The sequence below is a fragment of the Symphalangus syndactylus genome, chromosome 4, assembly GCF_028878055.3.
Source record: "Symphalangus syndactylus isolate Jambi chromosome 4, NHGRI_mSymSyn1-v2.1_pri, whole genome shotgun sequence".
Taxonomy (NCBI): Eukaryota; Metazoa; Chordata; class Mammalia; order Primates; family Hylobatidae; genus Symphalangus; species Symphalangus syndactylus.
The window spans coordinates 79,227,177-79,246,078 of NC_072426.2; the positions used below are offsets into that span (position 1 = coordinate 79,227,177).

At 46.0% G+C, this 18,902-nt stretch overlaps 1 long non-coding RNA gene across 1 annotated transcript; it reads left to right on the top strand.

The window, feature by feature from the left end:
* The first annotated feature begins 4,986 nt into the window (after positions 1-4,986).
* LOC134736366 (uncharacterized) lies at positions 4,987-16,144 on the top strand. The gene is made up of 3 exons (XR_010120341.1): positions 4,987-12,969; positions 13,412-14,836; positions 16,018-16,144. It is a non-coding gene; the product is annotated as an uncharacterized lncRNA (long non-coding RNA).
* The last annotated feature ends 2,758 nt before the right edge of the window (positions 16,145-18,902 follow it).

Sequence of the window (18,902 nt, forward strand, 5' to 3'; positions counted from 1 at the left end):
CTCTCTGATTATCATCACTGGCTGCATGGGACATCCCTATAGACTATTGTTTGTTATTGCATACCCCTGGGTTGTGCATGCAGATGGCCTATTGTGAGGTTTGTGGAAAGGCAGGAGACAACTGAGGGAGGTGAGCGTGGCACTCCAGTTGCCTAAGGAGGCATTCAGGAAGGGTAGTACCTGCACCGTGTGCCGCTCCTTCACTTGCTGCCACCACACATGTTTTCCTGACCCCTAAGAATGTCAAGATGCACATGCATGGTGACCCATGGTCCAGGTGCTGATGAGAAGAGAAAAAGGTACCAGTTCTCCCCAGATTACCAGAGGAAGTAACTCTCCTGCTCTCCCAACGCAAAACCTCTCAGCAGTGTGCCTGAGCATGGCCTGGCACTGCTACTTGCCAACATGCCACAGGGTGAACCTTGGAATCATGGGGCCTGATGGCCTGCACCTGGACCACAGACCATATGACCTTACCCTGAGCATAGGGAGAGCAACTGTGACATCCACTGTGCTTTGAGTGTTTGTGTCCCCTCCAAAAGTCATATTGAGGCCAGGTGCAGTGGCTCAACAAATCGCAGCACTTTGAGAGGCCAAGAACAAATCCCAGCACTTTGGGAGGCTGAGCACAAGTCCCAGCATTTTGGGAGGCCAGGATCACTTGAGATCAGGAGTTCAAGATCGGCCTGGCCAACGTGGTGAAACCCCATCTCTACTAAAAATACAAAAATTAGCTGGGTGTGGTGGGCGCCTGTAATCCCAGCTACCCGGGAGGCTGAGGCAGGAGAATCGCTTGAATCCGGGAGGCGGATGTTGTAGTGAGCCGAGTTGGCACCATTGCACTCCAGCTTGGGCAAGAGAGCAAGACTCTGTCTCAAAACAAAACAAAAACAAGTCATGTTGAAACTGAATCCTCAGTGCAACAGCTTGCAAAGGTTTGGCCTTTGGGAGGTGGTAAGGTCATGAGAACTCCACCTCATGAACAATTAGTGATTTTAGGAGCCAGCTGGAGAGAACACACTAGGCCCCTTTTTGCTCCTCGCCTTTCTGACATGTGAGGGCCCAGTGTCACTCCCCTCAAGAGGAAACAGCAAGGAGGGGCTGCCTTGGAAGCTGAGACCTGGTCCCCACCAGATACTCACCTTTCATCTTGGTGCTTTCATCTTGGACTTCCCTGCCTCCGGAGCTGTGAGAGGTAAATTTCTATTGTTTATAAATGACCTAGTCTCAGGTGGTTTGTTATAGTCCATGGTTCGCACAAATGGATGAAGACAAAAAGTCCCTTGGAAATTTGGCATTTGGCCATGCTACACTCTCATCTCTGCACATGAGGAATATGTTGGGACACTGCTGAAAAAATCAAACTCAACACCTAATGGCATGGTCCCAATGCTGCCTTAGACATTTGTCAGACTATTTTCAGGGGAAACTGTGAGACTGTTATGACTGTGTGTGTGTGTGTGTGTGTGTGCGTGCAGCCTATGTGTATGTGAGGTGGGGCTGGGAGAGAGATTTATAATACCCCAGTTAATAGTTAATCTGAAGGATTGCTTGAGCCAGGGAATTCAAGGCTACAGTGAGCTACGGTGGTGCCACTGCACTCCAGCCTGGGTGACAGAGCGAGACTCTGTCTCTTTGAAAAACAAAAGGCTGGGTGCGGTGGCTCACGCCTGTAATCCCAGCACTCTGAGAGGACGAGGCAGGCAGATCACGAGGTCAGGAGATCGAGACCATCCTGGCTAACATGGTGAAACCCTGTCTCTACTAAAAATACAAAAAGCCAGGCGTGGTGGCAGGCACCTGTAGTCTGAGCTACTCGGGAGGCTGAGGCAGGAGAATGGTGTGAACCCAGGAGGCAGAGCTTGCAGTGAGCTAAGATGGTGCCACTGCACTCCAGCCTGGATGACAGAGGGAGATTCCGTCTCAAAAAAAAAAATTCTGAGGAAAATTATCCTGTGCAGATCATCTGGAAGTAAACAGTGGGTTTGGAGTATGCACACCCTAGAGAAACCCTAAAGCAAAATGCATCTGTGTCTGTGTGTAGTAATAACAGACTGGCATCTGCAGATTCAAGCTATGAACTAGAGCAAGGCATCCTGACTCTGGTCCCACAGGTTCACATGGAAAGAGACAGCACAAATGAATGAAATAATTGTGGGAAAAACAGACATCTTGATAAATCACATTTCCTTTTTAAGGATATTTTTAAGGCACCAGTGGAAGCAGACATAGCTTGGTAATCCGTGGTGTATTCTCACAAGGTACCACTTGAATGGAAGAGAGGAGACACAGACAAAGACAACCAAGAGACTTAAACTTGCCAAAAAATTTATTTATAACAAAAAGGGCAGCAAGGTGCGTGTAAATATATACAAAATGCTAACAGTGTCAGAAGATGAACATCCTGCTTTGTTTAGTGATTTCATGGAGTTGCTGTTTTACATTTCCTTGTCATGTTCTCTGTCTACATGTTTAAAAGGAGGATTACATGTGAACACTATTCAGTATTATGCATCTAAGCTTGTGTTATCAATCACTGGTAGATAGATAGTGAGATAACTTCTAGTTCCCATCTCCTCCGGTAAGAGCTAAGATGCAAACCCTTTGTGAAGAGCTGACATCAAGACGAAATATAGCACCCCCGTTTTCTCTGCATCAGCCTCACTTCAGGCTTACCCTGTGAACTCACCAAAGGGAGTGAAGTGTGGATGTGTCTCTTTTACCTATTTTCACCTTGGTTCAGTTCTAATTTGTGCATTGTCCAGACTGCCCAGGATGTGACAATCTCAGGGAAGAGGTCGTGTTCATTATAAAAACACTTTGGCTCCTTAGGATTCAGCAAAGGTATCCACTGCCTGGTGTCTGTGGTGTCTGCAGGACAGTGTGGAGCTTAGAAACAATCATGTAGGCCATGAAGTGAGGCCAGAGACTAAAGTGGTGTCCACAAGGCAGAGAAAAGACACTCCTTTTGGGTTTCCAAGTGGTCAGTTTCCTCTTGCATTAGTCTTGTTCCAGGACATGGTGTGTCCCCTTGTTTATCCTCCTGTGGGTCACACTACTTCTTCATCCTGAGGAGGAGCCGGATGTGGGGTGAGAAAAACGCCTTCTCCGTCCTAAACCTGAAGCCCTAGTGAGCTCTGCAGGGCATCCATCAGAGCCTGAAACTCTTCCTGGCTGCAGTCCATGGAGGGTTCTCTTGTCCTAATCCTAACTGGTGATGCTGATTTCTGAAACTCTGAGGTTGTCAGGAGTTCATCTAAAAGGCATGAGGTGAGGCCAGGCACAATGGCTCACGCCTGTAGTCCCTGTACTTTGGGAGGCCAAGGTGGGTGGATCACCTGAGGTCAGGAGTTCGAGACCAGCCTGGCCAACATGGTAAAACCCCGTCTGTACTAAAAATACAAAATTTAGCAGGGCATGGTGGTGGGTGCCTGTAATCCCAGCTACTCAGGAGGCTGAGGCAGGAGAATCGATTGAACCTGGGAGGCGGAGGTTGCAGTGAGCTGAGATGGTGCCATTGCACTTCAGCCTGGGTGACAAGAGTGAAACTCTGTCTCAAAAAAAAAAAAAAAAGTCAAAGGAACGGGATGGCTCCTTGCTTGGCCATGCCCTAGGCTGCTGCAGATGTGTCTATGTGAGCACGTTGTGGAACAGCATCCTGTCCCCAGGTGGCAGTTTGATCACCACACCCTGGGGCTGCTCACGGCCACCATTGCCTAAGGTGGGCTGTGTCTTGGAGACCTTGTTGTTGTGATCCTTGCTCAGGATGACCAGACAGAGGCTGAGTAGTGTCCTTGAAGGGCAGAACTCCCAGGCTAGTGCCGTCCCTGTCCTTGTCATTCTGGCAATTTCTTTGGTACACGTTCCAGAAAGGAGACTAAGTGGGTGAGAGTACCCCTCCAAGAGTTGTTCCTGTTGACACATGGGTCCTAAGAGGAGAGATCTCCTGGCACAACCCAGGTGGACTGGTGCAGGATGGCCCTTGGTGCCTGGCTCACACAGCCTCCACAGACCTGCTTAGTGGAGGAAGGGCTGGTACAGATGACCAATGGCTGCTGGGGGAGTTGGAGGGAGGCCTGTGCGCAGAGCTGCTCGGGCAATGCACAGGTTGCTGTGCTGCAGCTGAGCAGTAGGGTGAAGTCTGTGACTGGGGCTGCCAGGGAATTCACGGGGCTGCCTCTGCTCTGGCCTAGGGGCCAAGCTCTTCGGTTCTGATCCTACATCTAAGAGAAAGGGAAACAAGGATGTCAGAAGACATAAGAGGTTCCAGCTTCATTCTCTCATCTGTGAGGCAGAAGTGACATCTGTTGGGCTTTATCTCGGTGATTCTGTCTGTACATAGCATTTAGTCTGCAAAATATGGACGAGTTAAGGGAATTATTGCACTGGCCCATGAATGGATCCCACATTGATTTGTTAGAATGGCAAGATTTTCCCACAAAAGTGAAGACCCTAGACTATTAGATTATCACACCTGGGGGTTAGTGGAGGGCAAGGTCTATACTGGTGTCTAGTGCCTAGAAGCCTGAGATGGAGAAAAAGGTCACATAAGACATAAGACACATATGACATAAGATGGATAAGACACATAAGACAGCACCCTCATAACAAAGAACTCTCAACTTTTTTGAAGATACCAGCTCACATTTATCTAGTACCATCTCAGCAGGCAATACCACTTCCAAAATTATGGGACAAATTTTGCACCACAGACAGAAAACTTACCTAGATTCTGGATTCTGGAATGCCTGTTTGTTTTGCCAGCTCTTCCTTGATGGCCATTCCAGGGAATCGGTTCCTCTGAAAAGCTTGAAGGAGGACACCTGGCTGTGGTTTAGTGATGGCATCACTTTTGTCTCCCTCCTTTGGTTAAGCATTCTGTAGGAAAACACAAGAAGAAAGGAGGGCTTTCAGGCCATCTTCACATCAACCCTAAGACAGACATTTTCAAATACTGTTCTCACCACCCTTACTCCCTCCCAGGCCCCTGAGGTGTTCATGCACTGATCCTGGCCCTTGGATTAAACCCGTGCAGTGCTGGAAGAAGAAGACTCTGTACTGCCTGCCACACCAGAACTGGAAGTTCCATGGCCTTCCCTTCTTCCAAAGTACCTTCCCACGAGGTGGGGATGGTGGTCACATCTCCAACACTAGCGTGCTGTGGAAGAGACATCAGCATTCTCTGCAACAAATTTGGAAACAGCCTAAAGAGACGTTTCTACTTCAAAGAGTTGTGCTGAGGAAGTGCACTGGCACTGCTGGGGACTCACCTGGGGCCCAAGGCTGAGGCTTCTCATGTCCTTGGAGCTGCTATCCTCCCGAGGAGTGTGCACACTGCAGCCAGTTCAGCCTCAGGTGTCTTCTCTGGTTTTGAAACGAAATCTAAGTGGGAAAAGAAGATTCAAGTTTTATCCGATTTAGTCTACATAATTTTAAGTATCTATTTGAGCTCAACACCAAGAATCATTTCCTTCTCTGTCCCATCTGTGGTCTCCAAAGGAAAGGTCCCTGGGTTAGGAGACACTGGCTGGCATCCTAAAGCCAGAGCTGGCCGACGGGTGTGTATCCACTCTTCCTTCACCTCTTCCCCACCCCACACTTGTTTTTGTCTCACGCACACTTGCTCTCTCTGCCTCCCTCTCACTCTTTAGATCTCACAAAGACTTTGGTCAAGGACTGACTGACTTTCCCTGGCTCTCTGTCATCTCCCCATAATCAAAGGCATTTCATAACACACAATCCATGTGAAGGGACCTTTGATGAAAATTCATTTAAAGAGGAGCTCACTAATTACCAATACTTACTGCTGAGCCTGGAATCATTCATATATACCCCAGAGTTCATTTGTTCCAGATGCAGTACTAGATAAGGAGACTCCTATGAGCCAAAAACCTAACTCTGAATAGACTGTGACTGTCATAATCAAACCCTGTGGCTGCCTCCTCCTTACTGGAGGGCATAGAGGAATGCAGTTTTTTGTTTGTTTATTTGTTTTGAGACAGAGTCTCACTGCAATGCCCAGGCTGGAGTACAGTGGTGTGATCTTGGCTCACTGCAACCTCCACCTCCCGGGTTCAAGCAATTCTCCTGCCTTAGCCTCCCGAGTAGCTGGGATTACAGGCACGCACCATCATGCCCTGGCTAATTTTTGTATTTTGTGTAGAGACGGGGTTTCACCATGTTGGCCAGGCTGGTCTTGAACTCCTGACCTTGGGTGATCCACCCACCTCGGCCTCCCAAAGTGCTGAGATTACAGGCATGAGCTGCCATGCTCAGCCAGGAATGTGCTTTTAATCATTCCTTAGTGTTTCATGTGGGGACTTGATAACTCACGATAAGGATTCTATCCTAAAAGACAAGCAATACCTGTTGACCTGCTCTTATGTCCCAGGCAGTTTGTAAAACTGTTTCATCTATTCTCTCAATATGTCACTTCAAATATTATCAGGAAAGAAGTCAAACACGGCTGGAAATGTGGGGGCAACAAATACATCAGTGAACACCCTGGTGGATCCAGCCTCATTCCACATGTTTTCTTGTGCTTTCCTTAAGCACCATCAATTCCAGTGGGCTGGTTGCCAATGCTCCAGCCAATCTCCATGTCTTCCCATGGACACACTTTTTTTTTTTTGAGGCAGATCTTTGCTCTTATTGCCCAGGCTGGAGTGCAATGATGTGATCTGGGCTCACTGCAACCTCTGCCTCCTGGGTTCAAGCAATTCTCCTCTCTCAGCCTCCCGAGTAGCTGGGATTACAGGCAAATGCCACCACGCCTGGCTAATTTTTATATTTTCAGTAACAAGGTTTCACCATGTTGGCCAGGCTGTTCTCGAACTCCTGCCTTGGCCTCCAAAAGCGCTGGGATTACCAACATGAACCACTGACCCCAGCCTGGGCCACACTTTCATTCTGGGATTTGATGTAGCACTCTGACACCTGAACTGGGTGCATAAAGAGAAGGAAATACATCTTCACTTGGCCTGCCTGAAACTCAGATCCCTGTATCCCAGGGCTTACTCAGGATTATAGCATTTGATATAAAACCCTGACCGTAGGCTTTTCTTCAACAGAGTCCCTTTTACTTAGTTGTTGACAGTCTGGACACACTTCTCCTGTGTGATTGTGATCTTTCCAGCTATTTCTTAACTGGAGAAACAGAATGGTTTTATTTATTTATTTATTTATTTATTTATTTATTTATTGAGATAGTCTCGCTCTGTTACCCAGGCTGGAGTGCAGTGGCGCGATCTTAGCTCACTGCAACCTCTGCCTCCTGAGTTCAAGGAGTTCAAGCAATTCTCTGCCACAGGGGCCCGCTACCATACCTGGCTAATTTTTGTATTTTTAGTAGAGATGGAGTCTCACCATCTTGGCCAGTCTGGTCTTGAACTCCTGACCTCGTGATCCACCTGCCTCAACCTCACAAAGTGCTGGGATTACAGGCACGAGCCACCGCTCCCAGCTGGTTTTATTTTTATATCCATTATTCCACTCAAAATATTCCAAAACGGGATCAGGCATTAAACTCTCCAGTGTGTAAAGCCCACATAAAAACATTTAGTAGAGGCCAGGCACAGTGGTTCACTCCTGTAACCCCAGCACTTTGGGAGGCCAAGGTGGGTGGATCACTTGAGGCCAGGAGTTCAAGACCAGCCTGGCCAACATGGCAAAACCCCATCTCTACTAAAAATACAAAAATTAGCCAAGTGTGGCACATGCCTGTAATCCCAGCTACTTGGGAGGGTAGGGGATGAGAATGGCTTGAACCTGGGAGGTGGAGGTTGCAGTGAGCTGAGATTGCATCACTGCACTCCAGCCTGGGTGACAGAATGAGACTCTGTCTCAAAACAAAACAGTAGAAAAGAAACAAAAACCATGGGATGAGAAATGGGACTTTATGGCAGCCCTGACCTCACTGTCCTCAATATTACCTATTAAAGAACAAGCGTTCTGAGCATTCTGTAATATTGGTGCCAGGTATCAATGACAACCTATCATGATCATGGTGACCATATTACCTATATTCACTAGAGCATGCAAATATGATTTAATTTCTTCCTACCAGGAGAAAGGCCCAATTTAACTTCCTTCCCTCATCAGTGAATACACTAGACCACATGTTCCACGACAGGTAAAAGGCAGAGATAGGGGTCTTACTTTCAGTTCATTCTTAACATGGTATGCTTGGAGACTGCTTAGCCCAGCTTGTCTTTTTTCTTTGACTCCAAGGAAATGAAATGGAAATAGAAGCCCGCCTGTAACCTAGACTCCAGACTGCTGATTTCTTTGGCCAGTTGTTCTCTGGTTGGTATGCCAGGGTAGGAGTTCTGCTTAAACAGTGCTTGAAGGGCATCCTTTTGACTCGAGTTCAAAACAATTCTTTGTGGAGATTCTCTTGGGAGACAGCCTGGTTTAGAGAAATGGGTCAAAGCCATGGGAAGGATTTGTTGTGGATTCACATCTGTGTTGCAGATACCTGATACCAGGTTGAAGGTGTTGAGTCCCAGTGGTCACTCTGTGTTTGTACTTTTTGGATACACACTCCATGATTAACTGGGCACAGGGCATTACACAGATTAGAAAGGGTGATAGCCTTCATCCAGAGATCCACACCAAAAACTGAATCTCATGCCATTCATAACATTACACACAAACAACTCAGAAACCAGTTGAAAAAGGGGACATTGAATGAAACGTTTAGTTTCAAAATGTGAAAACCAAATTTAGACTTCCTGGGTTAAACATACATAGGGCAAGGGTTGAAAAACTACCTGTTGCACTCTATGCTCACTACATGAATAACAGAATCAGTCATTCCCCAAACCTCAGCATCACACAGTATACCCATGTAACAAAACTGCACATGTACCCCCTGAATCTTAAGATAAAAATAGAAATTATTTTTAAAATTATCAAAAAAAGATAAAGATGTTATCTTCGAAGGGTGGTCATTAGGATGAACCATGATGTAGTAGGAGGGAGGCATGTAGCTGAGTCCCAGTGTTTATATCTGAAGAGGAGAGTGAATGGCCTGGCATCCCCCATGCAGAGACAATGACCAGCAGGGTGTCAAGATCTGTTGTAATATTTGCAGCATTACTGAAGATCCGTGTAGCAAACTGGTTCCCAGGGAACTCTTGGCAGGAATCAGAATGCATCTATGTCACTCCTTGTAAAATTGAAAAGGAAACAATAGGAACAACAAAAAATCCACCAACATTTCCTAGAATTGATGACACCAGACATTTTCTGAGAGCTGTGTGGCAGCCTTCCTAGTGGAGAAAACAGTTTTTGTCCCACATCTCCATTCATCTGGGTCACCGTGCATCATTCACATGACATTGCAGTGCTGTGAGATACACAACAGATACAGTCAGCTTTGTCCTGGGACTGGATGTTAGAGATGGTTAAGGAGTGGTCAGCCTCAGACCTGGAGCCTGAGTAGTGATCAGGGATCCCATCCCTCTTGCTGTGGTTTCCATCACCCTTAAGCCACATCACACACCAAGGGGCTTCCCTGGCCATGCTACCATGCAGTGGTGTAGGTGCTATGCTTACTGCTCAGTGTGCAGGTGAGCTTGGCTGAGACTCCCTGGCTGGGAGAGGGAACCTGAAAACAATCTCATTACATCCTGGATGAAGGAGAAGAGGGGACAATCCCGTCATGAGTGAGCCAGGGATCAGGATGCTGAGGGCCATCTTGGCCTGTCCCATGAAGGAGGAGGATGAAGAGGAGGAGTAGGGTGTATGCCACTGTCCAGATACCCCAGTGCTCTGCCGAGGCAGCTATGCTGCAGGCCTCTTATCCACCCTCCAGACCGTGGAGAAACAGGGGCCCTTCATGCAAATCCTTAGCCAACCAAACCCTCGCTGGGTCTTTCCTGCTGCCCTGTGGCTGGGTGTCATTTCTGGGAGGCGTGGGCCTATGCTCAGCCTGGCTTGAGGCTCTGCAGGGGCCCAGGGAGGACTCAGCTGCTAGCCCAATGAGTCCTGAGCGGAGGCCAGGATCAGTGTCTGTTTCCTCATTTCCCCAGCTGAGAGCCCCACAGGACCCCTCAGGGCAGGCCCACAGGCTATCCTCTCTGTATCTAGAGGAGGGGTGGTTTTCACAGAGGCTCCTGCTTCCACCTAGGCCAGGACCCCTGCCCACTCACTGCCTAATGACAGAGTGAGATTCTTCCTCAGGGCAGCCTCCTGATGTCTCAGTCTTTAGTTTTCTATGTAGGCCTCCTCAGTGGGAACAGGGTGCACAATTCTCACTTTATAAGGAGTTCTTAAGGGAAGGGTTATCTCATATACAAATTGCAGCTGAAATAAGCATACATTATGTACAAGCAGGGGTGATTCAGCCCTGAATCCAATTGCCAGGGTACTCACGAAGCCAGGTTTCTCTCTCCCCACTTGATTGCTCAAGAGATCAACATGTAGTGAGCAGTCTGGTGAGTGCTGGGGAGGATAAGTTCACCTGATTGATAGATCCACTGAATTCTCTGTCAAGTGAGGAGATCCCGAGAGTATAAGGAGAAAGTACTGGAGAATCAGAAGCCTTGGGGCTTTTCCTGAAGTGAGGGATTAGAGAGATTCACTAAAGGAAGGGGATGTGAGTGACAACTTCCAAGATCTGAAAAACTTCCCATGGCTTTTAGGACATAGAGAACTTGCTAAGTGAGGAGGTCATAGGGGAGAAGGAGATGGTAGGAAAGAGAGACTGGAGAATCAAGATGGGAAATTGTGAATCAGAGATGAGGAATGGGAGAGGGTGAGGATGTTCCACACTTTATCAAAGACTGGAGGAGGCACCAGTGGGGAGATTGAACAGGAGTCAAAGGGGAGGTCGAGGTTTGGGGTGTGTCTACTTTCATTTCTGGTTTGTTTCTTAAAGTGGAACCTCTGTCAGCATCTCAGCTGTCCTCTCTAGCCATCTTCCGGCCTGGACTGGGAATTTTTTTTTTTTTTTTGAGATGGAGTCTTGCTCCGTCACCCAGACTGGAGTGCAATGGCACAATCTCAGCTCACTGCAACCTCCATCTCCCGGGTTCAAGCAATTCTCCTGTCTCAGCCTCCTGAGTAGCTGGGACTACAGGCGCCTGCCACCACAGCTGGCTAGTTTTTGTATTCTTAGTAGAGACAGGGTTTCACCTTGTTGGTAAGGCTGGTCTCAAACTCCTAACCTCAGGTGATCCAGCCACCTCGGCTTCCCAAAGTGCTGGGATTATAGGCATGAGCCATGGTGCCCGGCCCTGGACTGGGAAATTTTTGAGTCAAAAGTCTTTAGTTCTCTCTGCAAGAGATTACTCTTTGGTTTCTGTCTTCTCAAGGCTTCCTTTCTTGTTTTCCAACATTCTTATGAATTTGAGGATATTAAAATATGTATGGGAAAATTTGGGGGAAAGGACCCCTTAGAAATGCAAAGTCAGGTCCTATTCCAGACCCACGGAATCAGAATTCACACTTTACACGATCTCAGATGACATGTGTGCACAGTAACATCTGAAAAGCTCTGGTCTGACTCAGGCGTGAAAGCACTGGTGGGTGTGGGAGACAGATTGTTTCTCATGCCTCAGTCTAGTCTCCCTCCTGCAAACATGCCCAGCAAGCTCCCTGCCTGCACTCTGTGTTGAGCAAGAGATGCCAGGCATCCTGCACTTGAGGCTTCCCACTGCACACGGAGGCATCTCCCCTGAGCTCATAGATCCATAGAGCTTCAATAACAAGATGATCCTCATATTTTTATTGATATTAATAAGCAATTAGAATTAGCTAAAAATCAATATGTATTAGTACCTATGACAAAAATAATATTGTGGCCGGGCACAATGGCTCACACCTGTAACCTCAGCATTTTGGGAGGCCGAGGCGGGGAGATCGCCTGAGCTCAGGAGTTCGAGACCACCCAGGGAAACAGGGTGAAACCCTGTCTCTACTAAAATACAAAAAATTATTGAGAGGCCAAGGTGGGCGGATCACCTGAGGTCAGGAATTCGAGACCAGCCTGGCCAACATGGTGAAACCCTGTCTCTACTAAAAATACAAAAATTAACTGGGCATGGTGGCAGGCACTTGTAATTCCAGCTACTCAGAAGGCTGAGACAGGAGAATCGCTTGAACCCATAGGTGGAGGTTGCATAAGCTGAGATTGCGTCATTGCACTCCAGCCTGGGGGACAAGAGCGAGACTTCATCTCAAAAAAAAAAAAAAATTAGCCAGGCGTGGTGGCACGTGTTTGTAGTCCCAGCTACTGGGGAGACTGAGGCACAAAAATCGCTTGAGCCCTGGAGGCAGATGTCGCGGTGAACTGAGATTGTGCTACTGCACTCCAGCCTGGGCTACACAGTGAGACTCCGTCTCAAAATATATATATATATATATATATATATTATTATGCAGTCATTATATACTTATAATGTCTTCACGACCAGGGAAATTAAATTAACCTAAAATGACACTAGTGGTATATAAAATATAGAAAGATAAACACAAAAATAATCATAATTGTGGAAATACTGGGGGCATACATGAAAGAAATGCATGCAAATTCAAAATATAGGTATATTGATTTGTCTTGGTGTATTAGCTTCCTAGGCCTGAAATCACATGGACCATAAACTGGGAGGGGTTAAAACAACAGAAATGTCGCAGTTCTCAGAGCTAGTAGTGCAAAATCCATAGGCAGGGCCAGGTCCCCTCTGACGCTTCTAGGGGAAACCTGTCCTTCTTCCAGGCTCCTGGCGGTTTCTCATTTCTTTCCTGATGCTCCTCTTTGCCATCCTTCCTCTACCCAGGAGGATGGCCTTGTGTCAACTCAGTCCATGCATGTGAACGAAACACCTCCACGCACCACATTAAGCACAGCTCCCTGAGTGATCCATAATCACCAACCTCCAGGGCACTGACAGTCACTCTGTGTCCTCCCAGCTTTTGGAGAAACTTTTGGACGAGTCATCTCCAAATGAAGAAGACATTGTCAATGTAAGACCATGCTTCTTTCTTATACAGAAATTTTGCTCTCCTGGTTTATTTCTTTACCAGTGAAATTTAGAGATAAAAATCTGAAAATGTACATTATGGGAGACATGAAATACCCTTGGTTGAGGTGGTATTAGGTGGGCATCTGTTACCAACTGACAGTTTCCATGATAAACTGTAATATAGAGGCATTTCCCTCAGCACCAGTTTTCCCCTTTGAATTAAGGACTGTGCCACTGCTCATCTAAATCAATTTGAAAGATAAATGTGGCAGGAAAAGGTCTTATCTTTTCCACAGGTATCCTCTGTGCTAGTTTGGGGGAACCTTGATTTTTGATGTAACCACTGTACCCCTTCTAGGTTTCTAAAGTCAAGAGAAAAACAGACCTGTGTGAAGTGCACAGCATAATGTAATCCTCACAGTGCTTTTAAAATATGATTGCAGATGTCATCAGCCTCAGGGGAGACTGGTATGTACCTTGAAATAACTCACTGAGACACAAACATTCTGACTTCTTGTCCTCCATCTCGGAGAAGATATGGAAGATATGAAGGATGGGGACAAAGAGGAAGAGGAAATGTGATGGTGGAGTGGGTAACATAAAAAAGGGAAGGCAAATAAGTGTATGTGTTTTCAGTGGCTTCTCACTTTCTTTTGGCCCATCAAGGAGACCAACACATCTGAGAGTGCTGATAGGCTGCTCTTAGCTGATAGGGACCACACTTTTGCTTTGAAAACAACCCCCAAAATCCCTGCAGGCAAATGAAGGATGTCCTGAGAACATCCTCCCAGGGAGTAGATACCCATTCTGTAGAAGCTCTAAGCCTGCTGGGCTAAGCCCTCCACAGGCCACTTTAATGAGGAGGAGAGGCTGTAGATGGTGGTAGGACCACCATGTTGCATGACCTTTCTGTGTGCCCATCTTTTGACTCTGTCTCAAAAAAAAAAAAAAGTTGTGTGTGTTGCTTTGAAACACAAGTGCAGATGTTTATCAGCAGCCTTTGCCTTTGTGGGAGTTGTAAACTAAAAATGAAATTATAACCCCCCACTGACTGAACAGGCCCTCCCTTGGTCAAAGAGACCCCAGAAAAACCTTAAAACTGAGTTTCTGGCCATGATGAGATGGGAGGAGGTTCAGACACATCTCATTATACTGCCTCATGTTTATGGTTTAGACACAACTGCCCAGCATTACTGTGAAATTAGAGGTCGTAAGACTGATATAATGGACTCTTTGTGGCAATGAGATACCGAATTATAAACAGGACTGAAGACCACAACAGGTAAGGGTTAAGTCACACACCCTAAACTTAAAGAATAAACTTGTGTTCTAACTGCCACAAGTTAATTTTTCTCTAGCAGCTAAACAAGCACTGGCCCTCAAGATAAGCAGTATTAAAATAATTGTAGCTCAACACCAGATACTGACTAACCTCGAACCCCTGTTCCACAAACCATAACTGCAGCTTTGATTGGACAAGAGACTGACTTCAGTAACTTTCTCCTGATAGGAAGACCACCTACAGTTTGTCAAGCTCCTGTAGGGCCAACATAACCATGGCAACACTGAGTAGTCTGTGAATGGTTGCAGGCCCCTTGCTGGTCTGTGAGAAGTCTAATTTCAAGTACAAGGAGAAATGAAGCCAGCATCTAATGGAGAAGAAATGTCACCTACACTAACATACAATACAAATATTGATGAAGACAAAACTGTTGCCCTCCTACCAAATGGAAATTAATCACTGGATACATACAGCTATGAAAAAACTGGACATCAAGATTGTCCATCTCTACCTCTGTGCCAAACTGTAGACTTTCATTAATAAGAATGTATCAATGTTCAGTCATTGTAACATTTACCACACTCAGGTAAGATGTGATTCCAAAAGGATGCTGAGGTGGGGGAAGGGTATATGAGAACTTCCTGTACTACTACTGCAGTTTTTATGTTAATTCAAAACAGTTTCATATAATGTCCATTAATTTTAAAAATGTGGCAGCATTGTTCAGGAAGTGTTTCATTTTAGCTAATGTTTAACAAGCAGCTAAATATATAAATACTACATTGAGATATTCTATGCTATTAAAGCTGAAACAATTTTGAAGTTGTAAATATATCTGATGTAGTTGTAGCACTAGTGTTTGGCTTAATAAACTCAAATTTGCACACATAAAATAAAGAATATAGCATAGCAATTTTAGAGTTGTCTGAAATATGAGACACTGAATAATCTAGAATTGTTATGCTTGAATGAACTTAACAATTAAATTTCCACAGTACTTTCAATTGACTGCTTTCCAGGATGCACCCAGTTATGAGGCCAGTGGCAGATTACTCTCTTCCTCAGCTTTGTGTGGACAGTAGATTCTCTTGATCCCTCAAGATCTACTGTCATATCCTGGAGGCAAGATGCTGGGAAATGTACTATAAAAAAGACAGCTTTTGACATCTTCCTGCCAAAGACCATAGAGAAATGAGTAATCATTTATTGACAGTTTAAATGTTTGACCCATTGTTCACCATCTGCATAGCGAAACCCCCTGAATCTCAGTTGGATTTTAACAAGAACCTGCAGTGTGAGTTGCACTCATAACCAACAGACTGACTGTGTAGGCAAATACCTGTATTGAGATGAGACAATATAGAAATATTGGAGTGACCAAGAACACTGGGCCTGGTGCATAAAGGTGTGGGTTCAAGTCCTACTTAGAAGATGCACAAACCTGACAAAGTTATAGAGACCTCTCTGTGCCTCAGTTCCCGTTCTGAGGTATTGAAATGTTAATATGGCCTATGTTATGTTACAAGGATAAAAATGTTGAAATGGAGGTAAAGCCTTTAGAAGACTGGCAATTCATAAGTGCCCTAAAGTGTTCGATCATTATATGTCTAGAAGAATATGCCAGAACCTTGGTAGTGGTTGAATACAGAGAAGAAACGTGGGTGGCTCCAGGGGAGTGGAGGACGGGATTTTCTTCTTTCTTTCCACGGGTATGATGCTTTACAGCTCATGGAAAATATCTGTTATTTCTTGTGATGCTTACATCAGCCTGGAGGAATGCACAGAGCAGGGGCTACAACCCATATTTGACAGCTCAGGAAAGTGAAATGGAGAGATTTTAAGTGCTCTGCCCAGAGTCACAGCACTGATGAGTGATGGATCTGGCATAAGAAGGTAATTGTTTTTCTGGGGACTGAGGTGTCTGAAGACCTGAGACCTTGAAATAATTCCCTGAACCCTGAACAAAGAGCTATTTTCACTTGCTTTCTCAACTGCTCCTACCCCAAAGTTGCTTCAGGAATCTGATGCCCTGGAAGAGGTGGCTAAGTCAAAAGAAGAGCTGAAACAATAATGAAAAAAGAATCTCTCAACCTCTAGGTTTTAATCCCTGACCTCACCTTGCAGTATAAGCCACCTTATAATCAGTTGACCATCCTAAGGGACCATGGTCTGCTTGGCCCCGTATTAGTCCATCCTTGCATTGATATAAATAAATTCTTGAGACTGAGTAATTCATAGAGAAAAGAGGTTTAATTGGTTCATGGTTCTGCAGGATGTAGAGGAAGCATAGTGGCATCTGCTTCTTGGGAGACTTCCAGGATCTTTCAATCATGGTGGAACGTGAAGGGGAAATAGGCATCCCATGTAGCCGCAGCAGAAGCAAGGGAGAGTGAGAGCAAGATGCCCCACACTTTCATGCAACCAGATCTCATGAGAACTCAGTTTTGCAAGGACAACACCACGGGGCTGGTGCTAAACCATTCGTGAGAAAGCTACCGCCATGAGCCAATCATCTTCCATCAGACCCCACCTCCAATACTGGGGATGACAATTTAACATGAGATTTGGGAAGGGACACATATGCAAACTATATTATTCCACCCCTTGCCACTCCCAAATCTCATGTCCTTCTCAGATTTCAGAATACAGTTATGCCTTCCCAACAGTCTCCCAAAATCTTAGCCCATTCCAGCATTGTCTCAAAAGTCTGAAGTCCAAAGTCTCATCTGAGACAAGGTAAATCTCTTCCACCTGTAAAATAAAAAACAGGTTAGAGTTACTTCCAAAATACAGTAGGGGCACAAGCATTGGGTTACAAACCCCGTTCCAAAAGGGATAAATAGGCCAAAAGAAAGGGGCTACAGGCTCCATGCATATTCAAAACCCAGCAGTGCAATGATTAAATCTTAAAGCTCCATAATAATTTCCTTTGACTCCATGTCCCACATCCAGGGCATTGGTGCAAGCAATGGGCTCCTGAGGTCTTGGGCGGCTCTGCCTCTGTGGCTTTGCAAGGTTCAGCCCCCAAAGCTGTTCTCATGGGCTGGAGTTTAGTGCTTGCAGTTTTTCCATGTGCAGGGTGCAAACTGCCAGTAGATCTACCATTCTGGGGTCTGGAGGATGGTGGGTCCACTAGCAAATGCCCCAGTACAGACTCTGTGTGGGGGCTCCAACCCCCTATTTTTCCTCTACACCACCCTAGTAGAGGTTCTCTGTGAGGGCTCCACCCCTGCAGCAAGCTTCTGCCTGGACACCCAAGCTTTTCCACACATCCTCTGAAATCTAGGTAGAGGTGCCAAGCCTCATTCCCTCTTGTATTTTGTGCACCAGCAGACTTAACACCACGTGGAAGCCACCAAGGCTATGACTTACACTTGTCAGAGCAGCAGCCCAAGCTACCCCTGGGCCCCTTTAAGCCACAGCTGGATCTGGGGTTGCCAAGAGGCAGGGAGCAGTGTCCTGAGGATGTGCAGGACAGTGCAGGCCTGGGCCTGGCCTCCAAAACAATTCTTCCCTGGGCCTCTGATCCTGTGTTTGGATGGGCTGCCTCAGATCTCTAAAATGCCTTCAAGGCTTTTTATTGTCTGGGCTATCAGCACTTGCCTTCTTTTTAGTTATACAAATTTCTCTAGCAGGTGGTTACTCAGCAGCCCACTTGAATTCTTTTGAAGATGGGATTTTTTTTTTTTTTTTTCTACCACGTGGCCAGGCTGCAGGATACAAATTTTCCAAACTTTTATGTGCTGGTCACCTTTTAAGTAGAAGTTCCAACTTACTTCTTTACTTCCACATCCAAGCATAGGCTGTTAGAAGCAGTCACACCAGTTTTTTTGCTTTGTTTCATTTTGTTTTGTTTTGTTTTTGAGACAAAGTCTCACTCTGTCACCCAGGCTGAAGTGGCATGGCATAATCATGGCTCACTGCACCCTAGACTTCCCAGACTTAGGTAATTGTCCCATCTCAGCCTCCTGAGTAGCTGGGACTATGGGCTCATGCCACCACACCAGGTATTTTTTTTATATATTTTTGCTCAGAGATGGGATTTTGCCATGTTTTCCAGGCTGGTCTTGAACTCTTGGACTCAAGCAATCTGCCTGCCTTGGCCTCTCAAAGTGCTAGGATTACTGGTGTGAGCCACCATGCTTGGCCCATGCCACTTCTTGAACACTTTGTTGCTTAGAAATTTTTTTTTGCCACATATTCTAGGACATCACTCTCAAGTTCAAACTTCCATAGATCCCTAGGACTTGGATGGAATCCAGCCAAGCTCTTGCTAAGGCATAACATGCGTGACCTTTGCTCTAGTTTCCAATAAGTTCCTCATTTCCATCTGAGACCTCATCAGCCTGGACTTCACTTTCCATATCACTCTCAACATTATGGTCACAACCATTTAACCAGTTTCTAAGAAGTTCTAAACTTTCCCTCATCTTCCTGTCTTCTTCCAAGTTCTCCAAACTCTTTCAACCTCTGCCCATTACCCAGTTCCAAAGGTGCTTCCACATTTTCAGGTACCTTTATAGTAATGCCCCACTCCTCCATACCAATTTTCTGTATTCAGCCGTTCTCACATTGCTGTAAAGAAATTCCTGGCCGGGCATGGTGGCTCATGCCTGTAATCCCAGCACTTTGGGAAGCCAAGGTGGGCAGAT